General features: G+C 35.3%; 1 long non-coding RNA gene across 1 annotated transcript; it reads left to right on the forward strand.

The window, feature by feature from the left end:
- The first annotated feature begins 3,999 nt into the window (after positions 1 to 3,999).
- Positions 4,000 to 6,150, forward strand: LOC116004482. The gene is made up of 3 exons (XR_004094807.1): positions 4,000 to 4,137; positions 4,421 to 4,497; positions 5,584 to 6,150. It is a non-coding gene; the product is annotated as an uncharacterized LOC116004482 (long non-coding RNA).
- Positions 6,151 to 22,215: the final 16,065 nt, after the last annotated feature.

A 22,215-nucleotide genomic window follows, 5' to 3' on the forward strand; every position in this document is an offset into this window, starting at 1 on the left:
ATCTACCTATGTTGTAATTGAGTTTTTAACATTAAAAAGTAGTTTTCTTAAACATAAATAAATAAAAATGTCACTTGTCAAAAACCTTTGCTTCATTATCAAAGAGAATATAGTAGTGTTTCCTAAAATGAGGATGTTTAAAGTTCTCACAACTGTTTAAATCCCAGGCTGAAATTTCCTTAGGCCTTCCTCAATAGTTGTGGGATTTTCATCAGGTTTTTGTGGGCCCCAGCATCCACCTCATCATCCACTATCTCATTCAATCTCAAACCTCGTTGCCCCATTAGTTTTAAGCTTTTTCTCAGTTTTTTGTGGACCCACCATTTTATCACTATATTTTAATTAGTTTTTGTTTATTATTATTATAAAAATTATAATTACAATTATTATTTTTATTATATTTAAATTACACATATCAAATAAAAATAAATTTAATAACAGAGTTTTAAAAAATTAAAACAAAAATAAGTTGGCCGTCAACGGCCGACTTAATTTTTTTTTAAATACCATTAGCTGGCCGCTTAAGAAAATTAAAAAAAAATAAAATAAATCACAAACAAAATGGCTGTTACCATTTTGTTTGTAAAATGGCTGTTGCCATTCTGGATTTTGAGAGTGGCCCCACTGACCAGCGCCCAGCGGCTTACTTTTCAATTTTTTAATTTTATTTTTTATTTTTATAAAAGCCTGACATAAGGGGTTGTTGCAGGAGAAAAATTTTTCCAAATTGCACAACCCCCATTTGTTTAAAAAGTTTGTGTGTCAGTTTATTTTCTTAAAATTTGTGTCTAATAACACAAATGGGGAGGGCCTTATTAGAACCACTTGATGAATCAATCCCTAAATATCTAAACATAACAGTTTCTTGAATCAAGAAAAAAGAAATAATTTTCATTTATAAGAAATTATGTTTACAAAATGTGTTTTGCAATTTAAGCATGGATACACGCTTCAAAGATAGCACACAAAATTTTGAATAACAAAGGAAGGAACAACATAAGAATGACCACTGCTACATGAAAAAGACAACCAACAAATCGGTTTTTCCGGTCAAAGTTTGGCAATGTATATCGTTCTCTTGAGGATGCCAAATTTGAAAATGTTAACAAGCATTTAGACTATGGAATAAGCATCATACAAATCGCATACATGATCACTAGGTGCAAGATTTGAATCAAGAGTGTTGTAGTAAGGAGTAAAGCAAGTATTCAAAGACAAGAGTAAAGAAAGCTTAGGAATAGAATTACTATCTACTACATGATGCTTCTAGTGTTCAAGACTTAGGTTGTGAACATTGCAATTGAGACATTCACGTGAGGCTTTACTAGTACCGTTCACCTATTGGTCTACTAGGCATCCCCTATTGGTCTACTAGGCATTTTCTTGGTATAGAGCACCATTCTGTGACCATGGTCCTAAGAAGCATTTTATCAAGCATCTTGCCTTCACCTCATTTCTTACTTCGGCCTCTCAGATCTTTAAGCAAGAAACTACAAATGGTTAGGAGCTACAATGAATCTAGCAAAACCTTTCCTAGATTCATTGCCTTAGAACAACCTATAGAGTTGGTCATACTCACAAGGTGCAAACAATTCACCATAGGTAATATGAACTTCAATCAATCAATTGCAATGCACAAACCTATTGATAATTACAATTCATACTAGCATCATGCACTAGATTCACAATTCAATTCCTAATTAAAACCTAGCCACTCATGCTAGCTATGAAATTCCACATTATATCTAGATTCATCAAATAAAAAGCAATTAAAGCAAGATTAAAAACAAGAAAGTAAAGATACCTAACTTGATTGCAAGTAAATTCAAGCTACAAAGTGATTCCTAGGAAGAGGAAGGTTGTCAATCTTCCTTCTCCAAGAAGATCTTCAAAGTACAAAATGAGAAGCTAGAGAGAGAAAGAACTAGCTTTAGGAACAAGATTAAAGTAGATCTAATCTGAATCTAAAATGAATCCCCCTCTAAAAATATCTAAATCTAGTTTATATAGCTTTCCCTCTAAGCGCTTCTTCAAAAACTCTCGCTGAGCTCCATCCACGATCCGATCCACATCGCACACTTACTCTAGCCACGCCTTCACCCACGATTGTGGCCAGCTCGTGGACACATTTTGTTCTTGAACCACGAGTGATCCACGATCGTAGAGGCTTCATTGACTGACTCCATATTGTGCTTTTCCTTTGGATGCTCTAGTTATGTCTATATGTCTTTCCTTAAGCTCAATTTCTTTCAAATCACTAAAGTACAAGACATGATAGAATTTTGCAGCACATTTAAGCATTTTAGGTCATAAATCAACCACACAAAAGAAAACATTTAAGCATAAAACAACCCATAAGGACCCTGAGTGTCTTTGGCACTTATCAACAACTCTTTCTTTAGGTGGAAATCTTTTATCATTTTGTAATAAGAAATTAGAAATGTGAAAATAGAGAAAGTAGATGCAATTCCATGTGAAGCCCCTAACTGTAAAAGCTAGGTTAATTTGAAGCTAGAACCTGCAAACAGAAAGATTAGAAATGCCTGCCAACTCTCCTGCAAAGTCCTCTTCTTTTCTTATAATCTGCAACACTAACATGCCACTAAGAAACAAACCATCCAAATTTAAAAAATTGACTATAAATTATTGAACATAACTATACAGCACAATCTTTTACACCATTCACATTTCACACCATCAACAAGAAACGGGAAGAAATCGCCAAATTTTTGGGATATAACGAGACAACACGCTGGTGGGTAAGACAGTTTTTACCTGGATTAAAGAGGGGTTGGAGGGAGACAAGCTTTTCTGACGGACGATGGCGAAGAAGAGAAGCGCTAAGTTTGATATGTTGTAGTAATGTAGTTGGAGTACGTGCGAATTGTGCAAATTTTGAAACTGTGAGAAAGAATTATTTTATTTGGAGAAAGATTAGACGACACTTGCTAACTTCACTTCTTTACTTTATTATTATTATTATTATTATTATTATTATTATTATTATTATTATTATTATTCCCTCCATTTGTCTGTCTTTGTTATCTCAAACATTTCTGTATTTTCCATCACAACAAATGCAAAGTCAGAAGTTGAGAATGATTGAGTTTCAATTTCTACTTTTATTCCTAAAGAGGAAAAATCGTAAGAGAGGAAGAAGAAGCATAGGTTGTCTTCTTAGAGCTTAGTGGAAAATAGAAACGGGAGTGGAAGAAAGGGAAAATAATAAGAAAATAAAATATATTTGAAAAGGCCAAAATATCCTTCTAATTACAACAAACTATTTTTTTGGTTGGAATTCAAGCAATGTGTCATCAGAAAATTGGATTGTAGGACCAAATCTGATACTAAATAGAAAGTCATGTACCTAATTAGAAAAAAAAAACAATAGTCAAGGATTAAATGTGTTTTAGCTATGATAGTCAAGAGAACAAAAATGATATTTTCTCTTTTATTTGAGAACGAAGATTTTTATTTTTTTAAAATTTTGAGGGAAGGGAGATTTTTTGCAAAGTGTTTAAGTCTTCAAAATCAAAATTTAATTATTTTGACTTTTATTTCTTTTAAAGAATAAATATAAATAATTATATATATATATATATATATATATATATATATATATATATATATATATATATATAAAAGCCACAACTTTTGGTAAATAAAAAAAAATTGTTTTCGCGCCCAGTGAAAACTATGTAGTTTTGATATATTGTTGGATATTAAATAATTATTGTGAACGAGATTATCAAGTATGAATACATTTATTGTTTTTACATTACATATAAAAAAAAAAGTATGCTTACAATTTTTAAAAATTACATGTTTTAAATTGTAAATGACTTTTACAATTTATAAGACTAATATTAATTGATTGGAGATAAATTTAAAATTCAAAATTAGTATTTACATGAATATCTACACCTATTTTAACACTATAAATAAGTCATACCACAACTAATACTACAAAAATTATTCTTGTATGTAGCAGAGTATTGGGGACTTCAGATTAGACAGCACCATAAACTCTATGTGGCTGCAATTAAGGAACAGCACCATAAACTCTATGTGGCTGCAATTAAGGAAGAAGTAAGAGCTCTGTCACAACTGAAGAAGGATTTGCGGATATAATAGTAGGTAAGCCGTCCTCTTCTAATTCTGATGGAATAGTGAATGAATGTGTGAACTTAGATTCTGCACCAACTGATTGTATTAATGGGAATGGGAATTTGGGTGTGGCATATATAGAATATTGAATTTGGGTGTGGCATATATAGAATGAATATGAAAAATCTAACATTAAAATAGCATACCTGCAAACTGTTTGTGAAAATGTCAGGAGAAAGTCTAACATTAAAATATCATACCTGCAAACTGTTTGTGAAAATGTTACGTTGAATTCTATAAATAATTTGGATAGAGAAGGGAGGATTCTACAATGAAGAAAGAAGCTTGGTTGAATTTGCTGCCTGAGGAAACACATTGCTTCAAATAGAGGTAAAATCCATATGCATACCTAATTTCAATCCTTTAATTCAATTATGGTTACTACCTCTACTTATTTCAATGTATGTTGAAAAACTGCAAAACATATAATATATTGTTAGTTCCAATTTTTAAAAAAAGTCTTTCAATCATAATATAAAAACATTATGTTTTGATATGTAGTAGAAAAAATATAAATCCTCAGTCCCATTTTAACTGTCCTACTTATTATTCATTGGTTAAGCCAACTCAATCTTCTTTATTTATTTTATTTAGTATTTTAAACTTATTTTTAAATTTAATTTTTTGTGTTGAATAGTACTTATAGTGTAATTTCTAAATATATAAATTTTGTATACTAATACTTAATATAATGAAAAATTGAATTAAAAATATATTCAGGTATCTTATCTTATCTTATTATAAAAATAATGGCCTGTGAGATTATTTAGAAGAAGCTATATAGAAAAGTAGTATTTAATGGAAAAACTATTAGAGGCAAAAGAATTATTCTTTGAAGGATATGTGAGATTAGCATGTCCATAAAAAAATGTATTATAAAATCTGATTGTTTCTAACAAATGTATATTTGTGTATGTATCCAATCACAACCAACACATTTATACATACCAAGCAAGAGGAAGAAATATACTGTCACAAAATTACAAAGTGTAAGAAATTCACTATCACAAAATTATTATTTTCATCTAGATGAAAGTATACTGGAAATGTAAAGTCAAAATAAAATGCTATAGAATTAATTTTGCAGGTAGTATTTCCAATGGACCATACTTGAAAAAACAAATATATCATGAGCATATTGGCTCTGTTAATTGATGGCTAACCCTAATTCTCTCAAAACCTCTCTATCTGCCTCACTACACTACACGAAACCTTGATTCATCATCTGGTGGGCGCCGGCCTTTGGCCGAAGCTTTGAGCCTTTGACGGGGCTTCGTTTCTTGGCCGACGGTCTCCTATTTTCTTTTATTTCTTGTTTTTTTTAGTTTCATAATAAATTCCACTTCCGAATTAGCCATCAACCTTTCAAGGATGTTGCAATAATTCAAAAGATTTAAAGTTTATTTATTTTGCCAGATCCGGATAAAGAGGTGGTTTGATTCTAGTGGATCCACAAAATAAAGTTTATGAGGTGCTGTACGGTTGTTTCTCTTTTATTTTGTGTTATGTTTTTTTCTATGTCTTTCTCTCGTTTGTTTGACGAGTTTGTTTCCTCTTGTTTCTTTTGGCGAGTTCCTTTTTTTTAATAAGTGTGAACCATATAAGTTGGTCATGGCGTATGTAAACTTCATCTTGGGTGACAAAGATGACAATGAAAAAGAGCATCTGTAGCTTAGCTCGATGGATATATTGTCAATGAACGACAAATGGAAAACATATACTCAGGTGGTGTGTAAGACTTTTCAACCAAAGTTAGTCTTGACTACGTTTGATCGATTCTTCAATGATATTAAAGAAGCTTTAAGTTCTTCCAACGAATTCAGCTTCAAATTTATGAAATAGTCTGCGAATCAAGTTCTTTGTAGCATTGCTAGGAAAGTTGTTTCTATGTTTGACTGTAAGGAATGGTATACCGTTCCATCGATTATATTTGTAAACACTTCAGCTTATGATTAAATGAATGAGCTTTTTATTTTCAAACAATATATATATCATGAGCAGTCAGTAGAAACATGAATTAGAAATTTGAGATGCAACAAGATAATTCGAGCTTAAAAGCAATCAGAGGATTAGTCTACAAAATTACTACAATGAAGAGGAAACAAGTGGCAATAAGTTCACACAAATAGCAGATATATCTCCCTCCATCTATGATCATCCACAATTGTCCATGAGTAAAAATTTAGATCACATATTTTAAAAAATTTGAACAAAAATATTGAAATTGAAAGGTACTGTTTGACCTTTCAAATTGGAAGGTAGTGCTAACCTTCAATTGGCAATTGCCCACCATCAAGATCTGACAAATGTTTGGATTTAGAATCTCCTATATGTTCATCCGGTAGATGACACAAGTTTAGCTTTACCGTTTACATTTTTACCTTTAAAGAAAGGAAAACAATGCCATACATAAAATTAATAGATATATGAAGACTGCAGTTTTTCATTGTCACAACCATTGATTATAAAACATAATTAGTGGCAACAACATTTGTTTGCAATATCCAATGATGTTTAAAAAAGCTCCAAATCCTCATCGACATTTGACTTATAGAAGAAATTAAGATACCAATTAAAAATGGTTGCATTGAATCTCTAAATAATTAGCCATGATAATGTGAAAACCAATGAACTCAATGCAGGTGACATCTTACAAGAAAAACTATAGGAATATATGCTAGGAAATATGAATTTCATTGCAAAACAAGATCCCATTTCACCACATACAGATTGCTTTATTAATCATTATAAGATTTGAGTTACAGATATCATTTTGAGAAATCGAATAATAATTGAAAACTAAAAATAAATAGAAGAAAAGTAAAATGTTTTTTAACAATTCCAATGATTAGTTACCTAGCAAACTGCTAGCAATTTGATTGTTTCCGCCATTACAGCAATACTTCTTGCACTACTAATTGATTAGCTACTTTTGGAAAATGCAATTGCACAAGTTGGAAGATATATCACAAGAAAATGCAATTCAAAATAACAACAAAGTTGCATTCAAGAACATCTACTTGCAGTAATTCCATTTGTTCTGCTTGTCAACCAGGGAAACCCTCACGATTTCCTCTAGAAAGAGTCACAACTTCTAGTTCATCTATTTTAGATTTAATTTACACAGATATTTGGGGACCATCCCCAGTTTTATTGAATGAAGGTCATTGTTATTTCATCATATTTGTTGATGATTATTCCAGACATACTTTGTTCTTTCCCATGAAACTAAAGACAGACATATATGCTATTTTTAATCAGTTTAGGGCACTGGTTGAGCGCACATTTTCCAGCAAAATCAAAGCCATTTGGTCTAATCAAGGCAATGTTGTAAAAATTGCCCGCCAAATTCCCCGCCTAGGCGCTAGGTGCCCCTGGACCGAGGCGATTTGCTTCCTAGGCGTCTGTCTAGATGGCTGGCCGCCTAGCGCCTAACTGGGCCGAGTTGGTGGCCGACTTGGCCGAGTTAAATTGCCCAACTTGGCAGAGTTAGGCGAGTTAACTCAGGCGAGTCGGCAATGTTAATTTTTTATTATATTTATATATGTTTAAATTTATTTATTTATATAAATAAGAGAAGTAAGAAATATATATATATATATATATATATATATATATATATATATATATATATATATATGACCATACACACACATGCATTGTTTTTTTGTTTTTATAGGTCACCGCCTAGGTACCACCTAGACCGCTTAGGCGCTAGGCGCTAGTCTACCGCCTAGCGCCTACTGCAACCATGAATTCAGGTTGTGAATACAAGAAACTTGGCAACTACTCTTTGTTAGCCTTGGGATTAACCATATATAACCAATATTGTGCCTACATGACAAAGATGTGAGTATGTGGTGAGGTGCGAATGTGGTACGGAAGGTGTTAAAACGAAGAGTCAAGACTCCCCGAGTGTCGTGTCTCTCAAGGATGGCGAATGGGAACGAATTAGTGTGTTGGCATTTAAGAAGTTGAAAGGGAAGAGTTACGGAAATGGCTAAGGGTAGGATTCATTTGTATGAAGGGGGAAATGTTGATAATGGTTGTGATAAAAATAAATGGAAAGGCGGAGATTGGGGCTTTAGGCTTCCCTACGTGGTCTATCTTTGTATGGTCTTGTGAGCAAGTGACGTGGAATAGACTAGGGAGTTCATGGCACTTTACCAAGTGGCGTCACACTTTGGACTCCCACATCCTCATTCGGTTGGGGCATTTCATCGAACACATTGTCTACCACTCCTCTCGGACCTCGTCCTTTCGAACTAAGGGCGGAGATGTGGGTGAGTTAGACTCGTGAGTGGCCGCTATCGCGCACACACTCACTTTCTTTGGGTTTGCTACCTAATGTGGCCACACTTAGACACAAAGTTTAAAGAACATCATCCACACAAGTTCATCATCCAACAATCAAGAAGCACACATTTCAACTAGCAATTATATCAAACATCCACATAGTTTAGCTTTGGGGCCACCAATCCCCTTTCTAATCTACTCTAACATGCTAAAGAAACAAGAAGAAGAAATGAAATCTCATAGAAACAAATATTAGATTAAGATTTGGAGAGAAGAGTTACCACCCATAAGAATGGATTCTTTTACACTTTGTTCTTGAAATTCCAATCTTCATCCTTGCCCTTGAATCTAATCTAATCTAGAAGAAAAGGAATTTTCCCCCAAGAGGGGAGAAAACCCTCAACAATTTCAGATATAAACTATCCTAAAAAAGCTCTCTCTAGGTTTAGGGCAAAAGGGATTTATATAGGTGACAAAAAGAGACAATTTTCCCGAAATGGCCATTTGGCCCGGCCACGCGTGGTGGTGGGCGTGGATGGTTACTGGAAGGATTCCACGCCCCTCCACACGTGTGTTGGGTTGCGTGGGAAGATACTACTTTGCGGCTTCGTTTGTCTTTTGCTCTGTTTAGCCTCAAATCCCTTTCCGATCTGTAGAATACTTCAAAACTTTTCCTAGAATCGATGTTAGAGGATTTTAATCACATCTGAGCCAAAATGCACGATATTGTTATGATCGGATGGCAAAACTTTACACTTCTATTCCATTTTAGACCCTTTTTACGTACTATTCTTGGTGCTTATCACTACACCGTTGAACAAAACGACAGTGTTCAGAAATGTCATAGACATATCGTTGAAACTGGTCTGACTTTACTTGCCCATGCCTCTATCACAACCAGATTTTGGACTTATGCCTACGAAACAATAGTTTTGCTAATTAATCGTATGCCTTTTACCACCTTAAACAATATGAGCCTATATGAGATCATTAATAAAAAGCATCTAGATTACTCGATCCTTCGTGTATGTGGTTGTTTATAATTCTTCTATCTCCATCCCTATAATCACCACAAAATAGAGTATTGTTCTGCTCCATATGTCTTTATAGGTTACCCAGAGTCTTTTAGAGGATATCGTTGCTTGAATGTACATACTGAAAAAATTCTAATAGTTTGCCTTGTTTGATTTGGTCGATGAGCGTGTTTTCCCTTTCGCAGCTAAAACTTCTCCACAGGTTTCTTTTACGACTTAGGATGCAAAACCATTGGCTATCGTGCGCGTACAAAGCAAACCAGGGGAGCCAGAAATTGACACATCAATGTTGCCGGCGTGTCGTGACCGTGTCCTAATTCTAGTGAGGGACACGGCTGCGATACCCCCTCAACACACCTGTGTCACCAACCCCAGCCCTCCCCCAGCTTATTATGATCCCGTTCCGCCTCTGGTTCTAATACGAGCATGGATATAGGGATTAATTAAAATTAAAAGATTGATTATAGAGATATTATTAGGGAGCTATATAAGGGCTTGCTACTTGGGGTATACTACCTCGCGTCCATTTTATCTTTCATATTTACTATTCATTAGTCAAACCAACCCTTTATTCTTTATTTATTTTTATATTATTTTTATTTATTTATATAATTTCTAAATATATAAATATTGTATAGTAATACTAAACTTAATATAATAAAAAATTGAATTAAAAATAACTTCAGTCATTATCCGAACCAGACATATAAAATGGCATATAAGGAGTAATAATTAGATGATAATTAGTGATAATTATGGAGTTATACTAGTATATATACCTTGTATATGTAATGATGAAGACTAGAAAGAATATCCATTTTTTCATTGTCTATCTCTTTCTTTAATTCCCCTTTTTCCCCTCTCAAGTCTCTTTTAATCTCTCCATATCTCTACTACTACTCTATTATATTCTCCCTCTTCTACTTTAATATGTCTTTTGTCTCTATGCCTTTTGTCTCTCCCTATATTTATGTTTTGTTCTCCCTCTTCTACACTCTAATCATTCTAATCTTATTCTAGCTTCTTCCTAGGAGTGTGCTTCAACTCAAACTGAAGCCTATTGATGCCATATGCATCATTGAACCAATTGATATGGTATCGTATCAAGATAGCACTACTTTTCCTGAGTCTAGACTTTGAGAAGAAGGACGAGATGAAAGATAAAAAAAGAAGAGAGGGAATAATATAGAATAAGGGAATGGGATGAGAATAGAGAGTGAATTTAGAGTATATCTTGAATCTCAAATTCTTTAAAGAGAGAATTTCTAATCAAAGTAGTTTTTTCTTGTTCAACAACCTTTTTTTTTTTCTTTAGGCAATGCTCTGATTATATATGGTGGGTAGGACCTAGGTTTTTTTTAAAAAAATTTAATCCGATTTACATTTTCACCCTTTAGGTTAATGTGAGAAATTGTCCCTTGACCATTAGATCTCTCAATAGACTTTTACATTCTTGTAAATTTCCTTAAGATGATTATCCTAGTGTCAACTTAAAATGGACGCATAAGGTTGACTTTGGACAAATCTGATGCAGGTTTTGTTTTAGCAAATCTCAAATTAGTCACGAACCAATTAAGGTAAGTACTAATCTAATATTGCCATAATAATAAGCCAATAACATAGTTGGGGTGCAAGAGTAAAGCACTAACAAACTCTCCCTTTGGCTATTGTTTGGCAAAACAATAAAAATAGTGTATTTTACATGCTAGGCAAAAAACAATTTAAAAAGATCAAATACATTAAAAGCAAAGTGTTTTAACAGTTAAACATAAAAGGCCCAAAATAACGAAAATGTCTAATTTTTTTCAAATTACCATCCTAAAAATACTTTGAACCAACTAGTAGATTTTTGCAAATGATCAAAAAGATGGTATAAACGCTCTAAATGCTCCCCCAAAATAGCAGCATCATTAAAAGTTAATTACTCAAAATTACTTACTCCCCTTTTTGACAATTGAATAGCCAAAGTTCATTTTTCCTCAACAAAGAGCTGAGGTTCTTCTTCCGCTTTAGGCTCTGGCTCAAGTTTAAGTTCGATTAGGTTTATGCTTTATAGAACAACAGCGAGATCAGTCTAAGCTTTCTTATCCTTTCTAAGGGACAAGAATGTTTAGAGGTAGGACAGGGGTGACATCCTTAACATATTTTCCCTTCAGCAGCTTGTAGTCAATCCTGTATGAATCTATAGCTCTCATCTTGACTTTATAGTCATACAATCCCAATCCCTGTGCAATCAAGATGCCATAGATCAAGTTGGGGAAGGACAATTTGACCTTCTATTCTCTTGGTTTCACAAAAGTGATGATATGGTTGAAAATGGTTACACCAAGATCAAACACATTTTTCATCCCAATCCTGTAAATAAAATCACAAAAATCCCTTAAAAAGAGTTAGTATGGATTGGAGGAATTTATTTTTCAATGCAATGCAATGAAGAATGGCATATTTGGAACTTAAATCAGAGCAAAGAACAGAATATTGGTTGATCGGTGACTCAGTGAGTGCTTCTTCCTCCAGTAAGGGTTTTGGCAAAGGATTCCTAATCCTTAATATCAACTTCTAGTTGAGGAGACTGGTAGTATAGAAATCATTGATCACCTTGGGGCTAAACCTTTACCATTTTTTTCTCATGTAGATCTTATAGAAATTGGAACTAGTAGGATTGATTGTATCAACAGTCAAGTTATAGTAGGAACTCCATAAAAAGAAATTTAGAGTAGTGGCAAAAGCTATACACTGTTTGAAGAAGATGTTAGGAATATAACGGAATAAAGAGGAAGCGAATAATCAAAAATTGAGAATTATAGAAGTTAAATAATATAAACAGGAAAAATATGAAATGACAAATAAGTAAATTACTAAATTGGGAAATATAAATATATGTATATATTAAATCCTCAATAGGATTACAAAATGAATAATATATATATATATATATATATATATATTAATGCTACGTTAGAACAAAGACAAAAGAAATGAATTCAATATATAGAATCGATGTATGAATTGATGCGATTACAATGCAAAATGAATGAGCTATTTACACACTCTAAAAGGAGATAAATGCGGAGGACAAAAGCATGTAATTGCTACGTGGGAGAGACAAGCGTGGCAGTGAGTGGATGATGGAGAGTGGTCAACAAGCATGTCTGAATTGAATTTGAGCCACAAACTAACAATCTCCACCTTGGATCAAATTCAGTGTAAAAATTAACAACTGGAACAACCATCTAAACTCAAGCACTGCTTGAATTTAGCAATAGGTAGAGGCTTGGTAAGCAACCAACCACTTGGACGAGTTGACACAGGAAATAACCTCAGAATAACAGGATGGAGCACCATCAAACTCCTGTGCAACTGAAAGTGCGTAAGCAACCAAGTGGGTTTCATCATCACTAGTAGCATACCTAGCAGGTTTTTTAATTGTCCTCCTAGGTCGATCTTGGGCAATAGAGTACTCTTGTTGTTGCTCGGCGAGAGGCGCAATACTAGTAGATGCATCATCTTTAGTATTACTATCAGTGGTAGTAATACTATCAGTAGGCCTGAACTCAAACTCCACTTTCTCACCAGTACTCTGCGTATCACCTGTACTGGGAATAACACGATCTTTTCTAGAAGAAAGTAATGCATTTTCGTTAAAAGTGATATCTCGACTTAGAATGATCTTGTGGGAATCAGGAGACCATAGACGATACCCTTTTGACTTAGAGGCATAACCAAGGAAAATGCATTTGACAGCTCTCGGGTTTAATTTACCCGTACTAGAATGAGCATATGTAGGACATCCAAAAACTCTTAACATAGAGTAGTCAACAGGATTACCTGACCAAACTTCCTCTAGAATGTTGAAATCGAGGGATGAATGTGGAGACCTATTTACCAAATAGGATGCAATAGAAACGGCCTCGGCCCAAAAATCACGCCGTTTCTATAACCCAGCATTAGAGAGCATACAACAAGCTCCCTCTAACAGAGTCCTGTTCATACGTTCTGCAACACCATTCTGTTGGGGTTTTCCAGGCAAGGTCTTGTGCCTGGCAATTCCTTGTGCTGCACAAAACTCAGTGAAATGTGACTCACAGAACTCCAAGCCATTATCTGTCCTGAGCTTCTTAACCTTTTTCCCTGTCTGAGTCTTAACAAGTATTTTCCACTTTTTGAAAATAGAAAATGCTTGATTTTTATGTTTCAGGAAATAGACCCAGACTTTACGGGAAAAGTCATCAATAATAGACATAAAATATCTACAGCCTCCCATAGACTGAACTTTAGTCGGTCCCCATAAATCAGAATGTATATATTCCAATACATCTTTGGTACGGTGTGTAGCAGTAGAGAAACTAACCCTCTTTTGTTTCCTAAAAACACAATGCTCACAAAATTGTAATTTACCCGTACCTGAATGACTGAGGAAGCCTTTCTTGCTCAGGATATGCATGCCTTTCTCACTCATATACCCCAAACGCATATGCCATAGTTGAGTGAGATCAGCATCAAACACCGATGAGGATACTGCAACTGAACCTATCACAGTACTACCATGCAACACGTACAAGCTTCCAGAACGAGAAGCTTTCATGAGAACAAGAGAGCCTTTTATAACCTTCAAAACTCCACTTTCAACTATGTACTTGCACCCCAGAGATTCCAAGGTGCCCAGTGAAATCAGATTGCGTTTCAAATCAGGAATATACCGAACATTGGTAAGAGTCCTGATAATGTTATCATGAGTTTTGACCTGCACACTTCCAATTCCACTAACCTTGCATTGGGTATCCTTACCCATCAAGACAACTCCACCATCAACTGGTTCCAGAGAGATGAACCAGTCTTTGCGAGGACACATGTGGAATGTACAACCAGAGTCCAGAATCCACTCAGTGTCGCTCCGTTTGTCACCAGAGCTAACAGATAACATAACATCGCCTTCTGAATCACTTTCAACAACACTAGCTTCACCAGACTTCTTCTCTCTCTCTTGCTTGTTCTTCAGTTTGAAGCATTCAGTCACATCATGACCATGCTTCTTGCAGTACTTACAGGATTTATTAGACTTACGTCCTTTGGACTTGGATCTAGATTTTTTATTGCTACTCCCTATTTCAAGTGAACGACCCCTAACGGTCAAGCCTTCACCTTTGTCCTCAGACTTAGTTTCCAAGTCAAATTTTTCTTTGGACAATAGGTTCGACTTAACATTGTCGAAAGTTAGGACATCAAGACTATTACCATACAGCATAATTTCTTTGAAATGCTTGTATGATGTAGGGAGAGAAACAAGTAACAAAATAACACGATCCTCATCTTCAATTATGACATCAATATTTTCCAAGGCCAATAAAATAGAATTGAATTCATCCAAATGAGACTGAATTGAAGTACCTTCCGTCATACGAATTGTGTACAGCCGCTCTTTCAAGCGCAACTTATTCGCCAGAGATTTGTCCACGTAGAGCGAATCAAGCTCATCCCATAAATCTGACGCAGTCGTCTCACCTATCACCTCACGTAGAACCGATTTAGATAGGCACAATTGAATGGTTGAACGTGCCTTGTCATCTAAATCTTCCCAATCTTCATCTGTCATTGTAGCTGGTTTCTTCTTCTTCCCAGCTAGCGCTTTTTTCAAACTGTTCTGGGTCAGAATGGCTTCCATCTGAACCTTCAAGATAGAAAAGCTAATTTTTCCCGTCGAACTTCTCGATATCGAACTTGGTAACAGTCGACATCTTTGAAAATAATTCTCCATTAAACCGCTCTGATACCACTTGTTAGGAATATAGCGGAATAATACGAAAGCGAATAATCGGAAATTGAGAATTATAGAAGTTAAAATAATATAAACAGGAAAAATATGAAATGACAAATAAGGAAATTACTAAATTGGGAAATATAAATATATGTATATATTAAAATCCTCAATGGGATTACAGAATGAATGTAATATATATATATATATATATATATATATATATATATATATTAATGTTAGTTAGAACAAAGACAAAAGAAATGAATTCAATATATAGAATTGATGTATGAATTGATGCGATTACAATGCAAAATGAATGAGCTATTTATACACTCTAAAAGGAGATAAATGCGAAGGACAAAAGCATGTAATAGCATGTAATTGATACGTGGGAGAGACAAGCGCGGTAGTGAGTGGATGATGGAGAGTGGTCAACAAGAATGTCTGAATTGAATTTGAGCCACAAACTAACAGAATACCCACATTAGTAAGTAAATCACAAGTGAAACTGAATTGGTGAATGTCATTTCCCTTTGCACAATCAGACCACACTATAGGTAAGTTTCCCACTTGCTCTCACCTTCTGTATAGAACATTGTAATTTAGATTTTGATGATACAAAAAGTTTTAGAAAATTTTAGTACACAATTTTTACTTTTAGGAATCCGAATGGTAACTTAGCGAATGAAAGTTTACTCACCGGAGAGTAATCAATCCAGAAAGTTAAACTGATCCGAGAAGTAAACCTTAGGATTTTTCTTCGAGCAGTTGAGTTTATAAAGCTTTGAAAGGTAACTCAGAGAATAAATCTTACCAATCAGGAAGTAAAATTAATTCAAAGAGTAAACCTACAAGAAGTCAATTTAGGCTTTGTCTTATCTTTAGACCTACGGACAATTGAACTATGAAAATTCGAGCTAGTTAAGGCTAAGAGAAATGTAGTCGAATCAAGTCGAAGAGTAGAAGATTTGAAGACTTGAGGACTCGAAGAGTATATGATTGGAAGGTTTAACAAAAGAGTGGAAGGGTCAACCATAGCAGGATAGTAAGGGGACACAGAAAGTTAACTTGAACGAGAAGTTAATTTCCGAAGAGCAAGGGTTAACTAAAGAAAGTCAAATCCAAAGGGTTGGTGAGGTATACTATGAAGAGTTACTCCTCTGAGAGTAAAATAACCTCTTGAGCACTACTGATCAAAACATTCTCTAAGCAAACAGTGGACAACCTCAAAATGTAAGAAGCATGTTACCAAGACAAAGTGTCTTAGGTACATTTCCCAAGATAAATTTCCCAAAAAAGGCTAAAGGTATTTTAGTACAAATAAAAAGCTTAAATTTAGGAACTCAAGTACACCAAGGGCTAGAAATCTGACAAAGCATCCTACTACACTCTACACACTGGACTTTACACATTGGATTAAAGACGTTTGAAATTTTGTTTCTCTTTAACGGACAAATTTCAAAGAATGTCTATAAATATCTCAAATTCAAGTCTGAATGAGGGTTGACAACTTGAAAATATGAAGTGATAAGTGTAATCTAAGCTTACAAGTATCATCTAGAGCCAGTGAAGTGAGAGAGCAAGAGCTTCAACGATCTATCAAGCTCAAGGATTTGGTATCAAACTTGAAGAATCAACGCTGAGTCATTAGTTGGAGAAACCTAAACCCAAACCAACTTTCTCTACTTCGGTTAAGTAGAAAGATGCGGAATAACAAGTTAGGCTTGTGAAAAACCTAGACAATTTAGGCCGACTTTGTGATTAATGATTAAGTGATTTCTTTTGTACTAATCGTTATAGTAAAAACCTCCTTGAAGTTTAAGGAGAAGAGTGGACATAGGCGGGATTTTGGCCAAATCACTTCAAGAATCTCTCTCTCTCTCTCTCCTCTCTCTCTTTACTTACCTCAATTTATTTTCAAGTCTACCGAATCAAACCTAAAAATTTACAATAGCAAATACATGCAAACAAATAAAAAAGGGGAAACAATTATTTTCCGCTACGTTACTTTGAAAAATTTTTCAAAAATTATATGAATCTATTTACCCCCTCTAGAATTGTACCCCTTTCCACTGGGACCAACAACTTCTAAATCCAGCAAGGTTGGGACAAAATGTGAATCTTCTTCATATGAATCAAATGCTGATTGAACTAGAACATTTTTCTTTGAAGATCTAGAAGGTTGAGTATTTCTTCCTCTAAGTATTGCAATAGAGGTTTTCTCCTTCCCTTTTGGTTTTTCAGTAGACCTTAAAGTGTGGAAAACTTGACGCAATGGCACTTTAGAGTGTGGAAAGTTTGTTGGTTGAGCATTTTTTTACTTTCTCTTTTCAGCTCGAGCAGAGATATTTTCCTACACACAAACATGGGAAACAGGGGAACCAACAGAGATATCTACTCCCACATTTTCATAATCAGTTTGAGTAGAAGTGATAACAGGCTCAAGGATAGATAAAACAGTTTCTATGGCATACAATACAAACTGAAAATTTCTAATTTTGGAATTTGATGAAAGAGATTCAAGAGGCAATCTAGTGATAACAACTTCAGATAAAGTATCAATCATCAAGGAAATCATACAAAATAATGTTGTTTTTTCTAAGGCTCTTTAACTAACTCATCGGGTAAAGACATAGGAACATTCAAAGTAGATCCAAGCACAGGCAAAGTTTTAGCAACAGATTGAGCATGACCTAAATTTTTTGTTGGGGGAAGAAGATGATAGTGAAGGGCATTAGGTCCATTCATATTACTCTATTGTAACCGTCTCTCTCCATAGCATTGTGTATATAAGCCACTATAACAGACCACTACTATATACTTCTTCATTCAAATTCGGTAACAAATATCTTTCCCTTCAATAATATCCAATTCTTTTTTCCTCTTCACCTCACTACGCACAAAGTGCATATTCGTCATGGTATTAGAGCGCTAGTGAGGTAGTTTTGCTACCAAAGTTTCCAGAACCGGCGAGTCTAGTCAAAGGACTCATCCGACGACGCCTGAAGATCGCTTACCTACTCTGACAACTGATCTGCAGAGGATCTATGCACGCTTCACGTCACCTCGGCCTCTACCCACCGTTCGATCATTCGCCACGTGTCACCATTTGCTCAGCCCTCTTCCCCTATAAATACCCCCCTTTTTACCTTTCAATTTTTACTTTCGCCATATACAGCTTTCTAGCCATTGCTTCTCTCTAGACCTCCGATGAACCTCCGACTCTCCGGTCCACCGCCGATCAGTCGTTGTCCAACCCTTGGTCTTCTTGTCTGTCTCTCTTTCGTCCTTCTCATCCTATTTTCGTCAAGTTGGTCTCCATCATCCCCATTTCTTCTCTCAGCATGTTTGACCGTCGCTCCATCAAGAAAGAATGGAGCAGGAGTCAGTCCAGCGCCCCTGCTAATTCCCCTCCATCCTCTTCTATGTCACCCCCATTGTTATCAGCAACTCCCTAACAGGCAACCCCGAGCCTTCACGAGGTCGATCTTCTCGCCGTGGCGCCCTAACTCCTTCCACTAGGTCCAAGCACCCAACTAACTTACCAACTGATGTTCCTCTGTCGAAGAAGGTTGTTCTTGGTTTTGAAGCCTGAGTGGATGAGGGCATCGTCAAAGGCAAGTTTCTTGTCCATGATTAGTTCGACAAGGTGATCTTTCCAAAGGATGTCGCTCCTTATGAGTCGTCCTCCACTCAGAAGTTGTTTGAAGGCGTTTCCCACTACATCTACCGGGTAAAAATCCATTTTATTTACAACCCGACTCTTTCTCAAAGTTGGTTCTAACTCATACTTAACTTAAATTCCTTCTTTTTCTTTTATAAGGTCATCTCCAACCTTCTCTCCAAAACACCAAAACAACAAAAAAATAAAAAATAGTGTAATGGCACTACAAATCTGCTCCAATCAACACTGCATCCCACCATATTTTCGGTGCATGGTGAACAGTGCAGCGCCCGCCATATTTGGTGCTGCACTGTTCATCTACACCAAATGTGTTCTTAGTTTTTTTTTTTTTTCCATTTTGGCCCCTAGTTCTTACTTTAGTTTTAATATATTTTTACATTTTGTTAAATTATTAGATATAAACTTTATATTATTAAAAATAAATTATATCATTTGAAAGATCTCATTAAGACGATTAAAACAAGACTAATATTGAATATAAAATAATTAAAAATGAAACTACATAAAGTATGAATTTAACAAAATTAAATCTTAAAAAATTACTTTATATTATTTGCATAAAATTGCATTATGATTATATTTTATATTAAAATATTAAAAGATAATATAAAGTCTTAATTTATGAGAAAACAAATTATTTTAGTGAAGAAATAAAATTTGGTGTAGAATTTGGTGTAATGGGTTGGAGATGGAAAAAATTTGGTGTAAGAATATGTTGGAAATATTCCTTTTGGTGTAGAATTTGGTGCAGAATTTGGTGTAGATGGTTGGAGATGATCTAAGCTCTTGCTTTTCAGTCGGAGTTACAAAAGAGGATAAAGCCTCTTATAGCCGACGTACAGTCAATTCAGACTCTTCAAGCCAACCATATGAAGGACCTAAAAGAGCTAGATGACTCGACTCTCTGAGTCGGCCAGTTGTAGTCAACCTTAGAAGCTAAAAAGAGGAAAACGGTGGAGGCCGAGGAGAAAGTCGTAACAACTTGCAAGGCTTTTCTAGCGTTCACGGAGGAGTCGATTGCCAAAACTCACAGCCAACTGAGGGTGTTTGCCAAAGAGTGGTTGGCTTCTGAAGAGGGGAAACTTTATGATAAGCCTCCGAGATACCCTTAAATCAAGTGCATATTAGGGTGTTTTGTCACGTTTATAGCATCCTTACACGATGAATTATGCTCATAAATGCTTGAAAATCACTAACCAACACACGAAAGCTACTTTTAGCCTAAAGAAGGTGAAACAGGAGCCCCGGGAGCAAATAGAAGCAAAAGTTGAGCTTAAAGAACGAACCAGGCAAGATCGGAGCCCCGGAGGACCCAAGTGGATGGCCACACGCGTGTGAGCGTGCGTGGAAATAATCCAGTAGCCTCCCACGCACACTCACACGCGTGTGAGCATGCGTGGAGACTGCATTGCGCGAAAATTGTTAGGGTTGCTTTTTCGGAGACTATTTAAACCCCTTTGATAGATTTTCATAGGAGGTTCCCAGAAATTTAGTTTCGCTTTCCTTAGTTTTTCCTTTGGAGAACTTTCTCCATTTTCTTAGATTTTCATTTCTTAGTTTAGATAAATCTCCATTGTAGCAAGACAACAAGCTTGGATTGAAGGATTACTTCACTCTAGGTGATCTCCATTTCATTTCTATTCTATTTTGTTATCTTGTTCTTGGATTAAATTAACTTTTGTCTTGAATTCCATATCATGAGTGGCTAGTTTAATCTAGGGATTTGGATTGTGTGATTGTATGATGCTAGTGTGATGATCTTATCTCTATTTTGGATCTAAATGCTTACTAGTGTGATGATCTTATCTCTATTTTGGATCTAAATGCTTAGATTTGTGATGATCTTATCTCTATTTTGGATCTAAATGCTTAGATTGTTGGATTATTTATCTCTATTTTGGATCTAAATGCTTAGATTGTTGGATTATTTATTCTTGTCTATTGATTGTTGTTTTGACGAGATCTTGTTTGGATTTGGCCAATCTAGATGAGAGATTGAGCTCTTGACTCTTTCATGTCTTTGATTAGAGTTAGAATTTGAAGCTTGACACAATCATAGTTCCTAGGACTTCTTAAGAATAGTAGGATAGTGTGTAGCTTAAGTGTTTGATAAAATTCCTCTTAGAGCTTTGGATGCTTGAAGGCACTCCTAAGTCAAAGAAGCCTTAGTACACAAAGGTGGAAAAGGAATAAGACAACACACTCTTGAATAGCCAACATCCTTGCATTATCTATCCATTACCTTAGTCACACCACAATGCAACATACATGAACACTATCCAATCCCTACCCCTTTTACATATTTGCAAACTCTCTTACTTTACTACTTTCTTGCACTCAAACCAAACCTTATGAACTCCTTTCACTCACGATCCACCATTCACCACACTCGAATCCCTTGCATGACTCAATCAAGTAAGCTCCCGAACATTTGACACACCTCCACATCCCTCCTTCAAGACCGACACTCGGGGAGTCACTGACTTTCCGTTTTAACACAAATATCTTTTGACATCTCAACCCTACACAAAACCGCAAGCTGTCAAAATGACGTCGTTGCCGGGGAGGGCAATAGGTTGTCATTTGTTTTTGTTTACTTTGATTGTATGAATGCTAGATTTGAGCATTGTTAATCCATTCCACTTTCTTTTGTTTTATTTTTATTTTATTTGTTTTTGCTACTTATCCAATTGACTACTTCTAGTCAATTGTGGAACCTTTGTTTCATTGATAATCTTACTAGGTGAATGCACACGCGAGCAAAAGGAAATCAAGGCTTACTACCCTACATTCCAGAAATCCATAGAGCAACTAGAAGGAAAAATACCCAAAGATCACAAATGGCTTTATCAAGCGCAACAAGAAATCCACAAGGAAGAGGAACAACTGTACCAAATCCACCCCCAGTTCCAATTGTTCCACAAGCACCAATTAACCATGAAGAACCAATTCTTGAAGAACCACAAGCTAACAGAGCAAACAATCAAGAGAACATTCGTGAAAAAGAATACTATGGAATTCCTCAGGAACCGCAAAGATCAATTGCAGATTACAAGACCCCTGATTTTAACATGCATAATTCGATCTATGTACTGCCGATGGAAAACGTCAACTTTCACGTGCATCTAACTATTCTCACACTGGTTTAGAACAGTCAATACTCGGGATTTACCATCTGAAGATCCCAATGCACACATCACAAGGTTCATACAAGCATGTGGGATGTACAGGAAAGAAGGCGTAAGCGAAGAGATAGTTCGACTTAAATTATTCCA

This window comes from Ipomoea triloba, chromosome 2 (assembly GCF_003576645.1).
Source record: "Ipomoea triloba cultivar NCNSP0323 chromosome 2, ASM357664v1".
Lineage (NCBI taxonomy): Eukaryota > Viridiplantae > Streptophyta > Magnoliopsida > Solanales > Convolvulaceae > Ipomoea > Ipomoea triloba.